This window comes from Sus scrofa, chromosome 3 (assembly GCF_054392235.1).
Source record: "Sus scrofa isolate SSC_HxYL_T2T_F1_AM1 chromosome 3, Sscrofa_HxYL_maternal_Yorkshire_Landrace_v2.0, whole genome shotgun sequence".
NCBI classification, from domain to species: domain Eukaryota; kingdom Metazoa; phylum Chordata; class Mammalia; order Artiodactyla; family Suidae; genus Sus; species Sus scrofa.
Window position 1 is genome coordinate 119,978,015 of NC_139385.1, and position 22,839 is coordinate 120,000,853.

General features: G+C 40.9%; 1 protein-coding gene and 1 pseudogene across 3 annotated transcripts in view; one reads left to right on the top strand and one right to left on the bottom strand.

Annotated features, from left to right (window-relative positions):
• SRD5A2 (steroid 5 alpha-reductase 2) overlaps window positions 1-22,839 on the top strand; it is a 205,286-nt gene that overhangs the window by 47,755 nt on the left and 134,692 nt on the right. The gene's annotated exons all lie outside the window — the stretch shown is intronic.
• LOC146404893 (small ubiquitin-related modifier 1 pseudogene) lies at window positions 20,261-20,557 on the bottom strand (annotated as a pseudogene).

Below are 22,839 nucleotides of genomic sequence, written 5' to 3' on the forward strand. Positions count from 1 at the left end.
AAACTGTGCAAGCAAGTAGCTCAGACTCTTGGGGAGCTCCTTTTGACCAATTAATGATGGAGAAAAAACTGGCTTCAAGAGTGTTCCACATGATATGCTGGCATACTGCATCAGAGCCTCACTCATGGTGGCCTTGAAAACAGTGTGGAAAGAATGGTCTATAGGAGTTCCCATCGTGGCTCAGCAGAAACGAATCTGACTAGCATCCATGAGGATGCAGATTTGATCCTCTGGCCTCACTCAGCTGGTTAAAGATCCAATGTTGCCGTGAGCTGTGGTGAGGGTTGCAGACGGAGCTCGGATCCTGCATTGCTGTGGCTGTGTCGTAGGCTGGCAGCTACAGCTCCAATTTGACCCCTATCCTGGGAACCTCCATATACTGTGGGTACAGCTCTAAAAAGACCAGAGAAAAAAAAAAAGAATGGTCTATTGTTGACTTAGTAGTATGCCCACTAGAAAACAATACCTGCTATGCTGGGGTGCTGTCCTACAAGATATGGTACATGCTCTGAGCCAGCAGATTATGTAAGTTGCTTCCTTCCTCTTTTTCTCATTATTCTGTTATCCACTAAGGTGAAGAAGTGGCCTGGATCCCCTCTCTATTGGACCTAATAACCCACTCACATTCGTTTTTCTCCTCATTTCTGCAGCTTTGGGCTCTGTTGATTTAGAAGTCTTAGTTTCCAATGAAGGCTTAATTCCATAAGTGGACACAAAATTTTTCAATTAACCTGGAAATTGAAAATGCCACTTGGTCACGTTGGATTTCTTGTGTAACTGAAAAATCAGCCAGTGGAGGGGCTTACTATACTGTTTGGAGTTGCTCATCCTGGTTTTTAAGGGGGAAATAGGGCTCTTATTACACAGTGTGGTTAAGGAGGGGCTATGTCAGGAACTTGAGAGATTCTCTAGGATATGGTAAAAGTTAATGACATACTATACCAACCCAATATAGGCTAGTGATTTAGACTCTTCGGGAATGAAATATTGAATTATACTGTTAGATCAAGAAACATTTGTAGATGAGCGGCTGGCTAAGGGCAATGGAACCTGGAATGGGTAGTGGAAGGAAGAAGTTGCACTGGCCAGTGATGGCCCGTGATGGGCCAGTTGCAGAAACCAGAATTGTAGAAGCTATGGATTTTATTTCTAAAGTAGCTTCCATATCAGTTTCATTTTACAGATAAAGAAAACCAAGGTAAATAGAAGTTAATTAACTTGCCTAAATCCACACAGCTATCAATTGGCAGGGCCAAACTCAAACCAGTTCTGTCAGACTCCAAAATCCATGTTTCTTCACTTGTACCTCAAAGAAGACAAGATAGGAATATAAATTAAAAGAAGGTCGATGTGTTGTTATAAATAAATGATCATATAAGGAAGATGGTTCATGTAGAATTTCAGTTTTCTAAAAAAGTCAAAACAAAACTCCGTAGAATAATTCTGCCATAATTTCAATCCTGTGGCAGAGTGCCTAGAGGGACTGCATGGAAAGGAGACTTAGCTGAGGAGCCTCCTAAAGTGAAGGTCAAGGGCACTCCCCCAACTCCCCAGTCCAGCAGACCATCTCTGTGCTTGTGATTGTTGGACAGCTCTAATGCCAGCATCAAGCCCAGAACTAAATGCACAGAACAATAAAGCCAAATGTCTTTCATGCACTTTGCAATTCTCAAGTGCCATGCCATTGCTAAGTGAGTGGGAGGTTAAGTGCTTCCTTAGGATGTTGTGGGGCAAGATTTCAAGAGAATCTGTTAGGCACATTTTTGAATTCTCTTCAATCTGGGATGGTGCTCAAAAGGATCCAAGAAGACCACAAAGAGCATTTTTGGGTCTCAGCCTGCTATTGTTTGGAATCTGGGGCCACTCTTGGCTTTCTGGAGGAGCTGGAGGGCACATCTGGAGGGTTGCCTAGACTGTTCAAAGCACCCAAGAAAGCTATTCCATTTCATCTTCTCATTGTGCTGCAGAAGATTTTCCTAAGCCTGTGAATGGAGTGTTAATTCCAACTTTTATCCCTTTGGGACAGCAGAAATCTCGAAGCCCTCTTTAAAAGCACAGCATTCAGAATGGAGGAAGAGAAAAGTTTAAAAAAGGGGTGGGGGAAGACCTCACAAAGAGTTTCTTTCGGTATGGCAGATGCTGCGTATTAATAGTACTGAGATAACCTCGTCAACTCCTGTTGCTCTGTGCAAAGCTGTGTTTGGGGGTGTGCTCAGAGAACAGGACAGAAGTAAGACAAGTGTGAAAAGGAAAGCTCTGGGCTGGAAGAGAGCAGCACCCCTGCTTGTCTCCAGCTCTCCTTCTGGGGTTTGCCCTTACAAATTGCTCCTGGGTTTTCCTTTTTTCTCCTTGTTTTGGTCTTTTTATGGCCATGCCCACAGCACATTGAGGTTTCCAGGCTAGAGGTCGAATCGGAGCTATAGCTGCTGGCCTACACCACAGCCAGAGCAATGTCAGATCCGAGCCTTGTCTGTGACCTGTACCACAGCTCATGGCAATGCCGTATCCTTAACCCATTGATCAAGGCCTGGGATTGAACCTGCATCCTCATGGATGCTAGTCAGATTCATTTCTGCTGAGCCACAATGGGAATTCCACTCCTGGGTTTTCAGTTGGCAGGGGAGATGCCATCACTACAGATAGTCCTCAGGCCAGGCTTCCTTCAAGGTACTCTTGGCCCACCTGCATCAGTATCACTTGAAATTGCACTAAAAATGCAGATTTCTCACATCTAATCCAGATACCCCCAACATCTGTATTTAGAGAAGCTTACCATATGGGTTCTTACACATTGAACTTGAGACCCACTTCTGCAGGAGCTTCTTATTACTCAATGGTAACATCTCTTGGATGCTGCTTGTGTAGCAGGCATTATTCTAAGAGCTTTATCTCTAATTTCATCGAATCTTGACACTATTCCTCCAAATAAGAGCTCTTTTTATCTCCAGAACTTTTACAGAAGCTGAACCTGAGACAGGGAAGATATATCACTTGTTCCAGGTCCCAGAGTATTTAGTAGAGTAAGGACTTGAACTCAGGTAGTCTGACTACAGAAAGTATGTTCTTAGTCACTGTGTTATACCCTGTGAATGTATCCTTTTTTTACTTTGGCCAAGACGAAATGATTTTTTTTTTTTTTTTTAAAAGATGAACTTTCCTTAGAGATGAAATGCATTTGTGTTTTCAGAGGAGGTTTTCTTCATTCCTACATCACAAGATGTCTGGGCAAGGTTGCTTCTGTTAGCAGAGCTTCCCTGGCATGAAGTTCCCATCCTCTTCCTGTCCCTACTCTACTAATTACTCTGTGAGCTGGAACAAGTGATGTATCCTCCCTGTGTCTCAGGTCTGGCTTCTGCTCCAAGCTGCATTCCAACCTTACCTCCTGCTCCCCGGCAGGAAGCTGGCTCCTGGTTGGCAGGTCCTTTTTGGCAGGTCTCCCCTGGTGAAGGAGGAATGTATTCTCATACAGCCCTAAAGACAGCTCAAATCCTCTTTTCGCATAAGCTGTGAGGAAACCCACCAAGGACTTTCTACGGGGTCTCAGGCTTGCTTTTCAGCTCTGGGTCAGCTTTCTGGGTTTTTGTCTTTCCTACAGCAGGCGGCAGCATGCTTCTCTAACTGGAGGCGTGCTCTTCTGTTTATGACAAATGGAGTGTGACCCAGTTTCCTCATTGATCTAAAGGGAGATAAGCAGCCCTTTTCATCTGAAGGGTTTGGATGCCATTCATTATGCAAGCATGAAAAATCGTGCAATTTATGGCACTTAATTTTTTTTTTAATGGCCCCACCTGTGGCATATGGAAGTTCCAGGGGCAGGGATTGAATCCAAGCCGCAGCTGGATTAACCACTGCACTGGGCAAGGGATTGAACCTGCACCTCCAAAGCAACCTGAGCCACTGTAGTTGGAATCTTAACCCACTGCACCACAGTGGGAACTCCACAAGGAATTTTATTTTTATCATGCCTGGTGCACAGATCTGAATTATCTTCCTGCAATTGCTGCTGAGAGGGACTTTTCTGCTCCTTATCTTTTCCCCGAGGGTAAAGTTTCTGCAGCTCCTCCCCTCTTGTCAACACCAACACAGGAACTTGCTAGTGCAGTGCTCTGTGCCCTGAGTGGGGCTCTTGTGTTTCATCTGCTTAAATCCGTGTCACCAAGCCTGTGTCCTGCACAGGAAGGGCTGATTTGGGAAGTTTCCTCTCAAAAGTCTTCCCTGCCCATTTCTTCCCGAGATGAACTCCTCAACTTTTAGGTCATTTCTGAGTGATTAGGTCTGTACTTACTTTATAACCACTGCTACTCTAAGTGTCAATGCTTCACTTTAATATTGCGATACTAAATTAAGATTGTGTAACAGTAACTCAATTGAATAAAAGAGAAGTTTAATTAAAATAATTAAATCAATTAATGTAATTAAAATGAAAGAAAATTAAATTCTGTAAAACCGAAATCCCAGCTATTCCCCTTAAAGGAAGCCAAGAGAAGTAAAGGAAAGGTTTCACGAGGTCATACCAGGGCTCATGATCTGGCCATTGTGTCTTCTTTGACCACAAGAAAAGAATTTAATAGAGATTTCTCAAGGCAGGACAGAGAGGAAATCTGCTGTCCTTCTGGTCTTGAGATTAGTCAGGGATGTGAGGCGGAGAAATCCTGGGGAAGATGGAGTGGGTTGTGGGGGACACTATAGAATAGGGGCTAAAAAGAACTTGGGAGTCAAAACAGGTTAGGTCTGAATCTGGCTGTCCCCCTTACCAGCTAGGGAAACTCGGTGTGAGTGAGTTAATGGACCACTGTGTCTCAGTGTTCTTATCTGTTGAAAGATAATAATCATGTCTTCTTTGTAGGGTTGTCATGAAGACTAGGGAGTTAATATATGTCAAGTACAAGGACAGTGCCTGGCATGTAGGAAGTGCTACATGAGTGTTAGCTAACTGGGCGGGGGGGAGGTGGGAAAGAGAGGAGAGAGAGAGAGATTTGGATGTATTCGGGAGAAAAGACAGGTCTTCAAAGGTGGAAGGACCTTCAGGAAGATCAGAGGAAGCAACTGCCCCACTGATAGTGCAGAAAGTGAGGGAAGGGTGCCTGGAATTAGGAAGGGAAATGTTTATCTGAAGGAAGCAGGGGGCCAGGGACTCCCATGAAAGGAATAAATGGACAGAGAAGCCAAGTGAGAGACCTCTCTGGTCCTGAAGGCATATGGGGAGAGCCAACGAGAGAGAATGGTGTTCAGGATTTCACCAGACCTGCAGTGGGGGCTGGCTAGAGCTCCTTTGCTGGGGGACCCAGAAACTTGGCCTCAGGTTCAACTGAGATGTGGGCGTTGGGACCTTTGACACCTAGGATGTTGTGCCAGCCATGCCAAATTTTAATCAGATTTCTGCTACTTTAAGATGAAGAAACTACATTTGATAACTTCTTTAACACTTAGGAAGATGTTTAAAATTTCCCTTTTTCCTTGGCAAATAAAAAAAATTTAGTCTAGGAGTTCCCATTGTGGGCCAGTGGAAATGAATCTGACTAGTATCCATGAGGACACAGGTTCAATCCCTGGCCTCACTCAGTGGGTCGGGGATCCCATGTTGCCATGAGCTGTGGTGTAGGTCACAGACTCAGCTCAGATCCTGAGTTGCTGAGGCTGTGGCTGTGACCAGTGGCTACAGCTCAGAACCTCCATGTGTCACAGGTGTGGCCCTACAAAGCAAAAAAGCAAAAAAAAAAAAAAGTCTACTCTCAGCCAAAGTTAAAATTGGAAGGAGTAGTCGTTTGGGGCAGCATTTCTTAAATTTTGATATACATCAGAATTACCACTTGGTTCAGGGAGGAACTTAGCAGCTGCAGGTTTAAGAAGGCCCCATGTGATTTTGGCATTTACCACAAAGTTTGGAAAACATTTCTCTCTCAATGCATCTCACTGTTTAGCAGACAGAGAGATCATCCGTGGTTCCTGCTGAAGTGCAGGTTCTGAAGGTCTGAGGTGGTCCTGAGATTCTGTGTTTCTAACAAGCTCCCTGGTGAGGCTGCTGCACCTCACCGGTGTCTGAGGACCACATCTTGAATAGCAGAGACAAGACACTGAAGTCCAGGGGAAAATGCAGGGAACTGCTGGAATGGATGTAAGTGGGAAAAAGAAGTCAGGAAATTGGAAAGAGCTGTATCTGCTGTTTGCTCCTGTCTATGTGCAGGCGACTTTGCTTAAAGCGGGGTCACTTGAGATACACAGACAGTTACGAAGTCTTGAGTCCCACCCTGGACTTACTGAAACAGAATCTTCAGGAAGAGCTTTGGGAGTCCCCCCCACCCTTCTTGTTTTTAATAAGCACCCTAATTGATCTCTATCGTAAAGCAAGTTTAGGAAACATTGACGGGAGTGTCAAGAAGAAAGACAATTTAAAACTAAAATCTAAAAGCTAGGTTAAGACTTTGATTTGCACTGGAAAACTGAAAGTTATGTGTGATATCAAAGAGGTTTCCCCAGTCCTCTGTAACTGTTTCACTGACTGCTTGAAGAAATTTTCCATTTTACTGTGTTTATTTGAGGGTTTACAATCAACATTTACCATATTATGTATTATGGCTTCAAGTTGAGAAGACAGTAGGAAAACTTTGGAGATGAGAGAAAGTGGCAACAAAAAATGGGATCAAGATAACTGGAAAAATATGAGTTCCTGAAAAGTGAGAGTTCCAGAAAGAATAGTGCTGAAACTGACAGCAGTTATAACTTGAACCTGGCCAGAACCCAGATCGGGGGAGTTCCTGTCGTGGCTCAGTGGTTAACAAATCCGACTAGGAACCATGAGGTTGCGGATTCGATCCCTGGCCTTGCTCAGTGGGTTAAGGATCCAGCATTGCGGTGAGCTGTGGTGTAGGTTGCAGACGCGGCTCAGATCCTGCGTTGCTGTGGCTCTGGTGTAGGGCTGTGGCTCTGGTGTAGGCCTGTGGCTACAGCTCGGATTCGACTCCTAGCCTGGGAACCTCTATATGCTGTAGGAGCTGCCCAAGAAATGGCAAAAAGACAAAACAAAACAAAACAAAAAGAACCCAGGTTGGGACTTGAGCCCATGGCTTCTAAATTAGAATCATTCATCCAGTGTCTGGATTTCCTGAGGTTCAGGTTCTTTGTGCCTCAGAGCAGAAGGAATTCAGTGAGAGACCAAGTGATAGGCAAGAAATAGATTTATTTAGGTAAGACACTTGTGAGAGATACAAGTGGGCAGACAAGGAGGCTCTCCCCTGGGCTACGTTTTTATAATCAAGGAGAGTGGGAAGTGGGAAAAGACTGCCTCTTCCTCTTTCTCTTAGTAGCTCCTCCTTGGTATCCCGTAAGAGAGTACTTGACCCTATAAGGTCAAATCAGGACTGTCAAGGTGCTTATTCAAATCAGCAAAAGGGCAGTCCTTAAACTCCTTGCCTTTGTTCTAAGGGTCATTGTCTTGCTGAACTTGAATGGAGCCTTATTTTAATGACCTGAGGGCATATCTTGTGCTTTTATTTGTGGTTTTGTAGTTAAGCAAGGCTGCTTCGTTTTGATGGCCTTCTTGAGTGATTATTAACTTACAGTGATTTCCCAAACTTCCCTAGGTTTCCCTCTCTATCTATGGTCCCCTACTGGGACTTCTACAACTACCTGTGTAACTATCCTACTGCATCCCTATTAGTGCCATTAGGAAAGGAGATATTAAATGCCCACCATGTGTATTGTGAAATCATTGAAACCTGGACAAGCTTTGGATTTTAGTGGTGGTCTCTGAAAATCAGTGTTAAATTTTAAACACCAGTGGTAACTGTTGGGAAAATGGCTACAGGCGTGCTTCTCAAAGTTGAAAATCTTGATTAATGGGGTCGTCAGTTTCATCACAGAGGAGCCACAGAGATGTTTTTCACTGTGATCCTGAGAACAAAAGGAAGGTGAAGTGAGGTTCTACCTTGGTGAAGCTTCTCTCTAAGCTCAGAACAGAAAGTTGATCTCGGAGTTCCCGCTGTGGCTCAGGGGTTAGAGAACCCAACTTGCATCCATGAGGACGTGGGTTTGATCCCTGGCCTAGCTCAGTAGGTTAAGAATCCGCTGTTGCTGTGGTGAGGGTCAAAGATGTGGCTCAGATCCTGAGTTGCTGGAGCTGTGGTGTAGGCTGGCCGTTACAGCTCCTATTGGACCTCTAGCCTAGGAACCTCCATATGCTGCAGGTTCAGCCCTAAAGAGACACAAAGACCAAAAAAAAAAAAGAAAAGTTGATCTCATGAGGAAATTCAGTTTTGGATCATCTGAGGATACTTGGTTTAGCTGAATAAAGCTCAGCTAGGGGAATAGACCTTAAGGTTTTCAAACATCGTTGTCATCTGCCACTTTCTTTTACCAATTTTTAAAATTGTGATAAAATACATAATAAAATTTACTATCTTTACCACTTTTAAGTGTGAGGTTCAGTGGTATTTGGTACATTCATATTGTGCAAACATCACCACCATCCATCACCAGACCTCTTTGCATCTTGCAAAACTGAAACTCTAGACCCATTAAACAACATTTCCCCATTCCCTCCTCCTCCTCTGGCAACTTTTTGATTTTCTGTTTCTATGATTTTTGACTACTAAATAACTCATATCTGTAGACCCCTACAGTATTTGTGTGTCATCTACCTCTTTTAAAGCAGGGAAAATTTAGAGTTCCTCTCGTGGCACAGTGGTTAATGAATCCGACTAGGAACCATGAGGTTGCGGGTTCGATCCCTGCCCTTGCTCAGTGGGTTAACTATCTGGTGTTGCTGTGAGCTGTGGTGTAGGTTGCGGACAAGGCTCCGATCCCGCATTGCTGTGGCTGTGGCGTAGGCCGGGGGCTACAGTTCCGATTCGACCCCTAGCCTGGGAACCTCCATATGCCACAGGAGCGGCCCAAGAAATGGCAAAAAGACAAAAAAAAAAAAAAAAAAAAAAAAGCAGGGAAAATTTGTCTTATACTCTAGTTTCTCTCTCTTGGACTTCTCTCTCTCTATTGATATGTATCAGCCCTCGCATAACCTTTGTCTTACCACTCTTTTCTCATTCCTCATATTCAAAACTTTTCAGGGTTGTTGATGTAAAAGACAGATTAAACTAATTTTTCTTCTCATGAAACTGTCAGGGATTGCGAATCTTAATGCATCTTTTCTTTCTTTTCTTCCTTTTTTTGTTTGTTTTTTATGGCTGCACCTGCAGCATATGCAAATTCCCAGGCTAGGGGCCTACACCACAGCCACAGCAATGTGGGATCTGAGCCTTGTCTGCAACCTACACCACAGCCTATTGCAATGCTGGATCCTTAACCCACTGAGCAGGGCCAGGGATCGAACCTGCATCCTCAAGGATACTAGTCAGGTTCATTACCACTGAGCCACGACTGGAATTCCTTAATGAACCTTTTCTTAGTGGGGTGTTAATATTTTTTTTTATTACTCAAATGAATTTATCACATCTGTAGTTGTATAATTTCACGGGATTTCCATCCCACAGCCCAAGCACATCCCCCCAACCCCCAAACTGTCTTCTCTGGAGACGATAAGTTTTTCAATGTCTGTGAATCAGCATCTGTCCTGCAAAGAAGTTCAGTCTGTCCTTTTTTCAGATTTTCATGTCAGTGAAAGCACTTGATGTTGGTGTCTCATTGTATGGCTGACTTCACTTAGCATGATAGTTTCTAGGTCCATCCATGTTGCTAAAAATGCTGGCATTTCATTCCTTTTAATGGCTGAGTAATATTCCATTGTGTATATGTACCACATCTTCTGGATCCACTTCTCTGTTGTTTCCATGTCTTGGCTATTGTGAATAGTGCTGCAATGAACATCGGAGTACATGTGTCTTTGTGAGTCATGGTTTTCTCTGGATAGACGCCCAGGAGTGGGATGGCTGGATCAAATGGTAATTCTATTTTCAGTTTTCTGAGGAATCTCCATACTGCTTTCCACAGTGGTTGCACCCATTTGCAGTCCCACCAACAGTGTACTAGGGTTCCTTTTTCTCCACACCCTTTCTAGCACTTATTGTTTGTAGACTTTTGGATGATGGCCATTCTGGGCATTCTGGGTGGTGTAAGGTGGTACCTCAGAGTGGTTTTGATTTGCATTTCTCTAAGAATGAGTGATGTTGAACATCTTTTCATGTGTTTTTTGGCCGTCTGTATGTCTTCTTTGGAGAACTGTCTGTTTAGATCTTCTGCCCATTTTTTGATGGGGTTGTTTGTTTGTTTTTTGGTATGGAGCTGCAGAAGTTGTTTATAAATTTTGGAGATTAATTCCTTGTCAGTCCATTCACTTGCAAATATTTTCTCCCATTCTGTGGGTTGTCTTTTCATTTTGTTTAGAGTTTCCTTTGCTGTGCAGAAACCTTTAAGTTTAATTAGGTCCCATTTGTTTATTTTTGTTTTTATTGTCATTACCCTAAGAAGTGGATCTGAGAAGATGGTGCTGTTGTTTATGTCAGAGAGTGTTTGGCCTATGTTTTCCTCTAAGAGTTTTATAGTGTCTGGTCTTATATCTAGGTCTTTAATCCATTTTGAGTTTATTTTTGTGTATGGTGTTCGGGAGTGTTCTAATTTCATTCTTTTCCATGTGGCTGTCCCATTTTCCCAGCACCACTTATTGAACAAGCGATCCTTTCTCCATTGTATGTTCTTGCCTCCTTTGTCATAGTTAGCTGTAGGTGTGTGAGTTTAATTCTGGACTTTCTATCCTGTTCCACTGATCTCCATGTCTGTCTTTGTGCCAGTACCATATGGTTTTGATGATTGTTGCTTTGTAGTATGGTCTGAAGTCAGGCAGCCCGATTTGTCCAGCTCCATTTTTCTTTTTCAGGATGTCTTTGGCTATTCTGGGTCTTTTGTGCTTTCAAACAAAGGTTAAAATATATTGTTCTAGTTCTGTGAAAAACGTCCTTGGTAATTTGATAGGGATTGCATTGAATCTGTACATTGCTTTAGGTAGTATAGTCATTTTGATAATATTAACTCTTCCCATCCACGAGCATGGTATGTCTTTCCATCTATTTGTGTCATTTTTGATTTCGTTCATCAGCATCTTATAGTTTTCAGAGTACAGGTCTTTTGTCTCTTTAGGTAGGTTTACTCCTAGGTATTTTATTCTTTTGGATGCGCTGGTAAACGGGATTGCTTCCCTAATTTCTCTTTCTGCTCTTTCCTTGTTAGTGTATAGAAATGCGATTGATTTCTGTATTTTAATTTTGTATCCTGCGACTTTTCCAAATTCATGGATGAGCTCAAACAGTTTTCTGGTAGAGTCTTTAGGATTCTGTAGGTATAGTATCATGTCATCTATAAATAGTGATAGTTTGACTTCTTCCTTTCCAATTTGGATTCCTTTTATCTCTTTTACTTCTCTGATTGCTGTGGCTAGGACTTCCCAAACTATGTTGACTAGAGGTGGTGAGCACAGACATCCTTGTCTTGTTCCTGATCTCAGCAGGAATTCTTTCAGCATTTCACCATTGAGAATGATGTTTGCTGTGGGTTTGTCATATATGGCCTTTATCATGTTGAGGTAGGTTCCCGCTATGCCCACTTTCTGCAGGTTTTTATCAGAAATGGGTGCTGGATTTTTGTCAAAGGCTTTTTCCACATCTTTTGAGAGGATCGCATGGTTTTTATTCTTCAGTTTGTGAATGTGGTGTATCACACTGATGGATTTGTGGATATTGAAGAACCCTTGCATCCCTGGGCTAAATCCCACTTGATCATGATGTACAGTCCTTTTGATGTATTGTTATGCAGTTCGCTAGTATTTTGTTGAGGATTTTTGCATTAATGTTCATCAGTGAAATTGGCCTGTAGTTTTCTTTTTTTGTGGTATCTTTGTCTGGTTTTGGTACCAGGGTGATGGTGGCCTCATAGAATGAGTTTGGGAGTATCTCTTCCTCTGCAGTTTTTTGAAATAGTTTTGGAAGGAGAGGTGTTAGCTCTTCTCTTAATGTTTGATAGAATTCACCTGTGAAGCCATCTGGTCCTGGACTTTTGTTTGTTGGAAGTTTTTAAATCACAGTTTCAATTTCAGGTCTTGTGGTTGGTCCATTCATCTTTTCTATTTCATCTTGGTTTAGTCTTGGAAGATTATACCTTTCTAAGAATGTGTCCATTTCTTCTAGGTTTTCCATTTTATTGGCGTACAGTTGCATATAGTAGTCTCTTATGATCCTTTGTATTTCTGTGGTGTCTGTTGTTACTTCTCCTTTTTCATTTCTAATTTTATTGATTTGAGTCCTCTCTCTTTTTTTCCTGATAAGTCTGGCTAAGGGTTTATCAATGTTGTTGATTTATTCAAAGAACCAGCTTTTCATTTCATTGATCTTTTCTATGGTTTTCTTTGTTTCTATTTCATTGATTTCTGCTCTGATCTTTATGATTTCTTTCCTTCTCCTAACTTTAGGTCTAGTCTGTTCTTCTCTCTCAAGCTGCTTTAGATGTAAAGTTAGCTTGTTTATTTGAGCTTTTTCTTGTTTCCTGAGGTGGGCTTGTATTGCTCTAAACTTTCCTCTTAGAATGGCTTTTGCTGCATCCCATAGGCTTTGGAGTGCCGTATCTTGGTTGTCATTTGCTTCTAGGTATTTTTTTTTTGTCTTTTGTCTTTTTTGTTGTTGTTGTTGTTGTTGTTGTTGTTGTTGCTATTTCTTGGGCCGCTCCCATGGCATATGGAGGTTCCCAGGCTAAGGGCTGAATCGGAGCTGTAGCCACCGGCCTACACCAGAGCCACAGCAACGTGAGATCCGAGCCGCGTCTGCAACCTACACCACAGCTCACGGCAACGCCGGATCGTTAACCCACTGAGCGAGGGCAGGGACCGAACCCGCAACCTCATGGTTCCTCGTCGGATTCGTTAACCACTGCGCCATGACGGGAACTCCTGCTTCTAGGTATTTTTAAATTGCCTCTTTGATTTCTTCAGTGATCCATTGGTTGTTTAGTAGCATGTTTTTGAGTCTCCACGTGTTTGTGTTTTTTGCAGTTTTTTTCTTGTTGATTTCCAGGCGTATATTGTTGTGGTCAGAAAAGATGCTTGATATGATTTCAATTTTCTTAAAGTTGCCGAGGTTTGATTTGAAGCCCAGAATGTGATCAATCTTAGAGAATGTTCCATGTGTACTTGAGAATAATGTGTATTCTGTTGCTTTCGGATGGAATGTCCTATAAATATCTATTAAGTCCATCTGGTCTAATGCTTCATTCAGGGCCTGTGTTTCCTTATTAATTTTCTGTCTGGATGATCTGTCCATTGCTGTAAGTGGGGTGTTAAAGTCCCCCACTATGATTGTGTTATTGTTGATTTGTCCTTAAGATTGTTAGCAGTTGCCTTATATATTGTGGTGAACCTATGTTGGGTGCGTAGTTATTTAAAATTGTTATATCTTCTTCTTGGATTGATCCTTTGATCATTATGTAATGACCTTCTTTGTCCCTTAAGATATTCTTCATTTTAAAGTCTATTTTGTCTGTTACGAGTATTGCTACTCCAGCTTTCTTTTGATCCCTGTTTGCATGCAATATTTTCTTTCATCCTTTCACTTTCAGTTTGTATGTGTCCCTACAAATGAAGTGGGTCTCTTGAAGATAGCATATATATGGGTCTTGTTTTTTGTATCCATTCAGCCAGTCTCTGTCTTTTGTTTGGGGCATTGAGTCCATTAACATTTAAGGTAGTTATTGATATGTATGTTCTTATTGCCATTTTATTAATTGCTTTGGATTTGTTTTTGTTGCTCTTTTTTCTTCCCTTCTTCTCTTGTTCTCTCCTCTTCTGGTTTGATGACTCTCTTTAGTGTTGTATTTGAGTTGATTTTTCTTTGTGTATCAATTGTAGATTTTTGGTTTGCAGTTATTCTGAAGTTTTGATATAAGAGTCTATATGTAAATGAGATTGTTTTAAGTTGTTGGTCTCTTAATTGCAAGTTCATCTCCAGTGTTCTGCATTGGTACCCACCTCTTCTCATGATTTCTGATTTTGGTGGCATAATTGTGCATGGATGATTTCATATCTTTACTGTATATATACCTTTACTGGTGAGCCTTGTCATTTGTGGTTTTTTTGTTTCCTGTTGCGCCCTTCTCTCTTCTGCCTAGAGAAGTTCCTTTAGTATTTGTTGTAAGGCTGGTTTAGTGTTGCTGAATTCTCTCAGCTTTTGCTTATCTGTGAAGGTTTTGCTTTCTCCTTCAAATCTGAATGAGAGCCTTGCTGGGTAAAGTAATCTTGGTTGGAGGTTTTTTCCTTTCATCATGTTAAGTATATCATGCCACTCCCTTCTTGCCTGCAGAGTTTCTGCTGAAAAATCTGCTGATAACCTTATTGGATTCCCTTGTATGTTATTTGTTTCTTTTCCCTAGTTGCTTTCAAGATTTTCTCTTTGTCCTTAATTTTGGTTACTTGGATTAATATGTGTCTTGGGATGTTCCTTCTTGGGTTTATTTTATGCGGGGAGCTGAGAAGATACAAATAGCCAAGGAAGGGAGCTCACCGAATGGTGCAAGCCAAAGGTGGGCTTCTGGTCAGGATAGAAGCCTTTCTGTGTGGTAAAAAACTGAGGGCAGGTGGAAGCCTGCCTGTATGGTGAAAAACTGAGGGCATGTTGAGGCCTGCCTCTATGGTGAACAACCGAGGGCAGGATTAGACTTGCCTGTACGGTGCAATTGAGGGCAGGCCTCAGGTTACATGGCTCTCATGTTAATGTTGATGGGGAAAAATTGGGGCTTTTCTGGGAAAACAATTTCCATGTTTTCGCTGGAGAACATGGATTGTTTCGCTGGTGACCTAGTCTTTCCTGTTGTTTTATTTGTTATTCCGTTTTCCTCAGTCTTTCCTGATTATTTACTTATTATTCATATTTTCCATTCTTATTTTCCTGTGGTGATTTGTGATTTAACAAAATTACAACAATCATATAATAAGAATTTCATCCTGAAGGACTTTTCCCTATTCAAATCCAACTTAATTAAAAACATAGTGTTTATCTATTAACCAGTTATACAGTAAACTTTAGAGTTAGGATTTTAATAAAGTTTATAGAAGTTAGACACATATTATTCATGATCAAAAGAAACCTAGCTGTGAGTTTTTTCCTTGATTTTAGAAACTTTTAATGATAGCTAGCTAAGTCGATTTGTATTTTCTCACACTGTCTCTCTGTCAAGGACACTTTTAAGATAGACACTAGTCTGAAGACAAGATTTTTTGTGTCTGTAACTTCTTCGGCTTGTGGGAATTGGCTGGCAATGACATGGTTTGTGCTGGGTCTCCTCTTTTCCACATGATATGTTGTACCTGTTTGTCCTTGAATTGTACTCACTAAATTTAGTTAGGCCAAAGATTTTAAAACATGATGTATTGCTGCTGTACCATGTGATTGAAAAACAAAATCTAAAAGCTGACCAATGTACTTTTAACACTATGATGTAATCTGTAGTTAGAAATTGTCTACATAATCAACCACTTATGCCAATAAAATTTGAGCAGTCAAGTGCCCTGAAAGAAGGAACAAAGGGGCTGTTTCGGTGTGCATCCGCCAACACTGTCCATCCCCACAGGGACACCCTGGCTGCTGTAGCTGGACTCCAGCAATTTTATATGGTACTTGTTGCGCTTCTTGGATTTGAGTGAGTGGTTCCCTTCCTATGTCAGGGAAGTTTTCAGCTATTATCTCTTGGAATATTTTTTCTGTCCCCTTCTTTCTCTTTTCTCCTTCTGGCACCCCTATAATATGGATGTTGGTGCATTTCACATTGTCCCAGAGTTCTCTGAGACTCTCTTCATTTGTTTTCAATCTTTTTTCTCTTTTCTGTTCTGCATTCGTAATTTCTTCTAATCTGTCCTCCATCTCACATATTTGTTCTTCTGCCTCCTGTATTCTGCTGTTAGCTGCTTCTAGTGAATTTTTTATTTCAGTTATTGTATTTTGCATCTCTTCTATGTTTTATATCTTGTATCTCTTTGTTCAGTGTTTCCTGTAAGTTATCCATCTTTGCCTCTAGTTTATTTCCAATGTCTTGCATCATCTTCAGCATCAACAGTCTAAAGTCTTTTTCCTGGAGGCTGAGAATCTCCTCATCACTTAGCTGATTTTCTGTTTTTTTTTTTTCTTTCTCCCTCATCTGAGTTATAGTTCTCTGTCTTTTCATTTTTAAAGGTTTTTGGCGTGGTAACCTTTTTACAGATAATAGAGTTATAGCCTCTCTTACTTCTGGTGTCTTCCCCCCTTGTGGCTGAAATTGGTACAGAGGCTTGCTGTAGGCTTCCCATTGGGAGGGACTGGTGCCTGCCCACTGGTAGGTGAAGCTGATTCCCATATCCTTCTGGTGGGTGGGGCTTAGTCTCTGGATGGGATTAGAGGCATCTGTGTGCCTGAGGGGTCTTTAGGTAGCCTGTTTACTGAGGGGCAGGGCTGTGATCACACCTGGATTGTTGTTTTCCCTGGGGCTTCTCGGTGCTGATGGGTGGGGCCAGGTTTTCCCAAAATGGCCACCTCCAGAGAAAGGCACACTGCTGAATATTCCCGAGAGTTTTACTTCCAATGTCCTTCCCTCACAACAAGCCACATTCACCCCTGTTTCCCCAGGAGGTCCTCCAAGAACTGCAGTCGGGTTTGACCCAGATTGCTATGGAGACTGCTTTTCCCTGGGACCCAGTGCATGTGAAAGTCTGTGTGCGCCATTTAAGAATGGGGTCTCCATTTCTCCCAGTTCCATGGAGCTCCTGTGCACAAGTCCCACTGGCCTTCAATGCCAGGTGCTCCAGGGGCTCTTTCTCCCATCCCAGATCCCCACATGTAAGAGTTTGATGTTTGGCTCAGGACTCTCACTCCTGTAGGTGAGTCTCTGTGAACCAGTTAGTTTCCAGTCTGTGGGGCTTCCCACGCAGAAGGTATGGGGTTGTTTATATCACGAGATCGTCCCTCCTATCTCTCGATGTGGCCTCCTCTTTTTCTTCTGGAGTAGGGTAACTTTTTTAAGATTTCTGGTTCATTTGGTTGAAGATTGCTCAGCCTTTAGTTGTGAATTTTGTTGTTTTTAGGAGAGAAGTTGAGCTCCAGTCCTTCTATTCCACCACCTTAATCCCTGGGTACCGGGGTGTTAATATTTTAACAGGAGAAAATTCTTAACAAAGAAATAAATCTCAGACATTAGTAAATGAAAGATTTATACTGGGTGGGGAAATATATGCATAGAAATAAAAATTCTGATGCCCAGGCCATAGCCCAGACCAATTAAATCAGAAACTTGCGAAGTGGGCTCCTGGCATCTGTGTTTTTATAACTACTCCAGTGATTCCAAAATGCAGCCAAGGTCCAAAGTAGGCTCTAAGACAGTGGCTCCAAGTCATGCCTATACATTAGAATCAATAGAGGGAACTTAAAAAAAAAAAAAGTGCAGTGCCTGAACCCTGTCTCAGACCAATTAAATAAGAACATTTGGGGGAAACAGAAGAAAGGGTGGGGGAAAAACTATAATTGTAATGTATACATGTAAGGATAACCTGACCCCCTTGCTGTACAGTGGGAAAATAATAAAAAAAAATACTAATTTTCTACCCATGGGAAAAAAAAAAAAAAAGAACATTGGGGGAATCGAGGCTGGACAATGGTGTCAATAAAAAACAATAAAACTCCCAGGTGATTCTAATGGATTAGCCAGGGCTGACAACCACTGAACTAAATGATGGGCCTTCTGAGAAATTAGTGGTACATTGATGATTGTGTTCTAAAGCAAGTCCCATAACTGAATGTATGTATGAATTTTTTTCAAGCTTAAAATTGGACAATTTTAATATTTATTTATTGATGGATTGCTTTTTAGGACCTCACCTGTGGCCGAACCCCAGGCTAGGTGTCGGATTGGAGCTGTAGCCGCTGGCCTAAGCCCCAGCCATGGCATTGCAGGATCTGAGCTGTTTCCGTGATTACAATACTGGATCCTTAACCCGCTGAGTGAGGCTGGGGATGGAATCTGCGTCCTCATGGATACTAGTCATAGATTCATTTCTGCTACACCACAACAGGAATCCCAAAGTGAAGTTTTGGAGTTCCCGTTGTGGCATAGTGGGTTAATGATCTGACTTGTCTCTGTGGCATTGCTGCTTCAATCCGTGGTTTGGCACAGTGGGCAAGGATCCAGCATTGCCACATCTATGGAGTACATTGCACATGCAGCTCCAATTTGATCCCTGGCCTGGGAACTTCAATATGCTTCCGAGTGTGGTCAAAAACAGAAAAAAAAAAAAAAGATAAAATTTGATGCTTAGTATATTGTTTCTGCTAAAGGAAAAAAACAGAATGTTGCTATAAAACAGGGTGGTGAAAATGGTATGATTCTTTATTCCAAAGGAAATATGGACAAATGGAAGAGTAGGCCATATTTTATGGTAGAGTTTTAGAAGTTCTTACTACAAGACTAGTTTGCATTTAGCGCAGATCAATTAAAGACTATAAATAAGCAAATGATGATAAAAGCGACCAGTTAAGACCATCCAAGTTTTTGATGTATATCATTTATCTTTTTATCTATTTTTCACTTCTATACTTAAATGCATCCATACTGTATATAGTTATATAGAATTTTATTATGGAGAATTTTGAAAATATACAAAAGTAGACTGAGTAGTATTATGATCTTCCATTTCCCAGTCATTTCACTTATGTAATTATCAACCTGTGGTCCACCTTGTTTTATCTAAACCCTCCATCACATCTCCTTCTTCTGAATTATTCCTTTTTTTATGGTTTTTACAAATATTTTGTTTATTTTAATGAAGCTGGTACAGACAACATCCATTTAAAACCCATATCCCAGGCCAAAAAATATAAATAAAATAAAAAAGAGCACTGTTCTGTTGTATACACTTTTGCATGAATGACTTAACTGCTAATGAAAGTTAAAACTTTTCTGGGATCTTCTGACAAGGTTTCTCTTTCATCTTAAAAATGCTTTCTTTTCAGTGAAGCCACCTTTGGAGTTAGTCATTGTTCTCACCATCTCTGCCATCTTGGCTCCAACTTGATATTTTGCTCCAGACCCTCAGATTTTATTTTATTTTAATTATAGTTTTTTAAAAATAATTTTTATTTTTTCCATTATAGCTGGTTTACAGTGTTCTGTCAATTTTCTACTGTACAGCAAAGTGACCCAGTCACACATACTATATGTTCTTTTTCTCACATTATCATGCTCTATCATAAGTGACTAGATATAGTTCCCAGTGCTATACAGCAGGATCTCATTGCTTATTCATTACAAAGGCAATAGTTTGCATCCATTAACCCCAAATTCCCAGTCCCACCCAGTCCCTCCCCCTTGGCAACCACAAGTCTATTCTCCAAGTCCATGAGTTTCTTTTCTGTGGAAATGTTCATTTGTGCCATATATTAGATTCCAGATATAAGTGATATCATATGGTATTTGTCTCTCTCTTTCTGACTGACTTCACTTAGTATGAGAGTCTCTAGTTTCATCCATGTTGTTGCAAATGGCATGATGTCATTCTTTTTTATGGCTGAGTAGTATTCCATTGTGTATATATACCACATCTTCTTAATCCATTCATCTGTTGATGGACATTTAGGTTGTTTCCATGTCTTGGCTATTGTGAATAGTGCTGCAGTGAACATATGGGTGCATGTATCTTTTTCAAGGAAAGTTTTGTCCAGATATATGCCCAAGAGTGGGCTTGCTGGGTCATATGGGTAGTTCTATATTTAGTTTTCTGAAGTACCTCCATACTGGTTTCCAAGGTGGTTGTACCAATTTACATTCCCACCAACACATATGAGGCAGACCCTCAATTTTAAAAGCAGATTTTTCACATTAAGGAAAGGTCATTTTTCCACAGTTCAGTTCTCTGAAAAACTTCCATTTCCAACTGAAAGTCATAGTCCAGGAGTGAAGCAATCACATGCTAGAACTTCAGAGCCAGTTGAAAAGTCATTTGAGCATTTGAATCAGTCGATCCTATTTATCACAAGCCTGCGAATGCACAGTTCTGGAAAAGATGGCCTCTCTGTACACACATGTAATTTTTAAAAAGGAGAGGACAATATGAAGGGGGCTGAGGTTTGATCACCAAAAATCAGCACAAAGAAAACAAACAATAATGAAGAATGGACACTAGAATTCAAGTTACCAGATGTTTTAAAGAGATGGGGTGCCAGTTTTCAACTCTGTTTTGAACACCACATTACAAAAGAACTATTTTTAAAAATAGAAATGGATTAAGGGCAAAGAAAAGAAATAGAAAGAATATCTAAACCACTGAATGACGCCCTGTTTGTTCCTGATAATTTTCAATCCCATCTTCTTCCTCCATTCCTAGTTCTTTTGGAGGATGATTATCAGCAATTCTCTGACCTTCAAAGAGAAACCTGAGTGAAGTCATTGGAACTCCCTGTCTTTGACAGTATGATTCTTTGAGTTTCTTGAGATGTGTTGTCATTTTCACTTTGAAGTGAATCTCACTGCTGTCCTGTCCAATGACTTTGAGTTTGATGTACTTTCCTTCCTTCTCATCCCCCAACTCCTCAGTTGAAGGTTTTGCCTCCATGGTGACAGTGGCTTCACCCGGGGTCTGCGCCCAGCAGTGGCCTTGGATAGGCAGAACCTTGCTCCAGGGTTTACCCTGAATTATTTCTTGAGCAAATGCAAGACGTATATCAATTCATCCATAAATAATTCAAATTTTTCAGTTAATAAATTGTGAATTTTTTCCATGTCAGTATTTTCTTGTTATCTCATTTTTAGTGACTCTAGTATTTCATCATTTGACTGTATCCTTATTTATTTGGACAAGCCCCTATTGTGGACATTAAAATTGTTTCTAGGAGTCCCCATCGTGGCACAGTGGTTAACGAATATGACTAGGAATCATGAAGTTGCAGGTTCGATCCCTGGCCTTGCTCAGTGGGTTAAGGATCCAGCGTTGTGGTGAGCTGTGGTGTAGGTTGCAGATGTGGCTCGAATCCCGCGTTGCTGTGGCTCTGGCGTAGGCTGGTGACTAGCCTGGGAAACTCCATATGCCACGGGAGCGGCCCTAGAAAAGGCAAAAAGACCAAAAATATGTTTCTAATATTTCATTATTACGACAAACCTTTAATGAATATACTAGTAAATGATTCTTAGTGTACGTTCTTGATTATTTAACGAAATCACTTCTTAGAAGGGGAACTGGTGGCTCAAAAGTTTTAAACATTTTTTGACACATTACATCAAATTGCCCTTTTGTACTGTGAAGATGTCCTCTTATTCACATCTCTGCCAACACTGAATATTATTTCAAGAGGCCTTTGTGAATTTGACAAGTAAAAAGCAATATTTTATTGTTGCTTTAACTTGTAATCTTATTTCTAGTGAGAATAAACTTTAGAAAAAAATTAAAAAATGCTTTTATTATAATTAAAAAAGTTATTGGAGTATAGTTTACTTACTATGTTGTATTAGTTTAAGGTATATAACAAAGTGAATCAGTTATACATATACATATATATCCATTCCTTTTTCCCATGTAGATTATTGAAGAATGTTGAGTAGACTTCTCTATGCTATATACAGCAGGTCCTTGCCAGTTATGTATTCTACACAAAGTAGTGTGTATATGCCAATCCCATTCCCCCCATTTATCCCCTGACCATAGTTTCCCCTTTGGTAACCATAAGTTTGGTTTAGAAATCTGTGCATTTGTTTCTCTTTTATAAATAATAACTTTGGTATCATTTTTTATTAGATTCCACATATAAGTGATATCATGTGATTTATATGGTATTTTTCTTTTTCTGACTTCATTTAGTATGACATTCTCTAGGTCCATCATTGTTGTTGCAAATGCCATTATTTCATTCTTTTTTATGGCTGATTAATATTACACCATAAATGTACCAAATCTTCTTCTCCTTCTTCTTCTTCTTCTGCTTCTTCTTCCTTTGCCTCTTCCTCCCCCTCCCCACCTCCTCTTCTCCCTTGCCTCCTTTCCTCCTCCTCCTCCTCCCCCCTTCTTTTTCTTTTTGCTTTTAAAGGCCACACTAGGGGTCAAATTGGAGATGAGCTGCCCACCACACCTGCAGCCACAGCCATAGCCCCACAGGATCCAAGCCGCATCTGTGATCTATACCACAGCTTACAGCAACACAGGATCCTTGACCCACTGAGTGAGGTCAGGGATTAAACCTGTATCCTCATGGATACTAGTTGGGTTCATAACTCACTGAGCTACAATGGGAACTCCCTGTACCACATCTTCTTTATCCATTCCTCTGTCAGTGAACATTTAGATTTCTTCCATGTCTTATTGCAAATAGTGCTGCAGTGAATATTGGAGTGCATGTATTTTTTCAAATTATAGTTTTCTCAGGATATATGCCCAGGAGTGGGATTGCTATATCATAGCATGTTAGTTCTATATTTAGCTTTTTTAAGAAACCTCCATCCTGTCCTCCCTAGAGGTTGTGCCAATTTACATTCCCACCAACAGTGTAGGAGGGTTCCCTTTTCTCCACATCCTCTCCAGCATTTGTTACTTGTAGTCTTATTAATTATAGCCATTCTGCTTGGTATGAGGTGGTAACTCATTGTAGTATTGATTTGTATTTCTCTAATAATTAGTGATGTGAGCATTTTTTCTTATGTGCCTTCCGTATGTCTTCTTTGAAGAAATGTCTATTTAGATCTTCTGCCCATTTTTCCATAGGGTAGTTTGTTTTTTTGCTGTTGAGTTGTATGAGTTGTTTGTATATTTTGGAGATTAAGTCCTTGTCAGTTGTATCATTTGCAACTATTTTATCCCATGCTATAGGGTGTCTTTTTTTTTTATGGTTTCCTTTGTTGTGCAAAAGC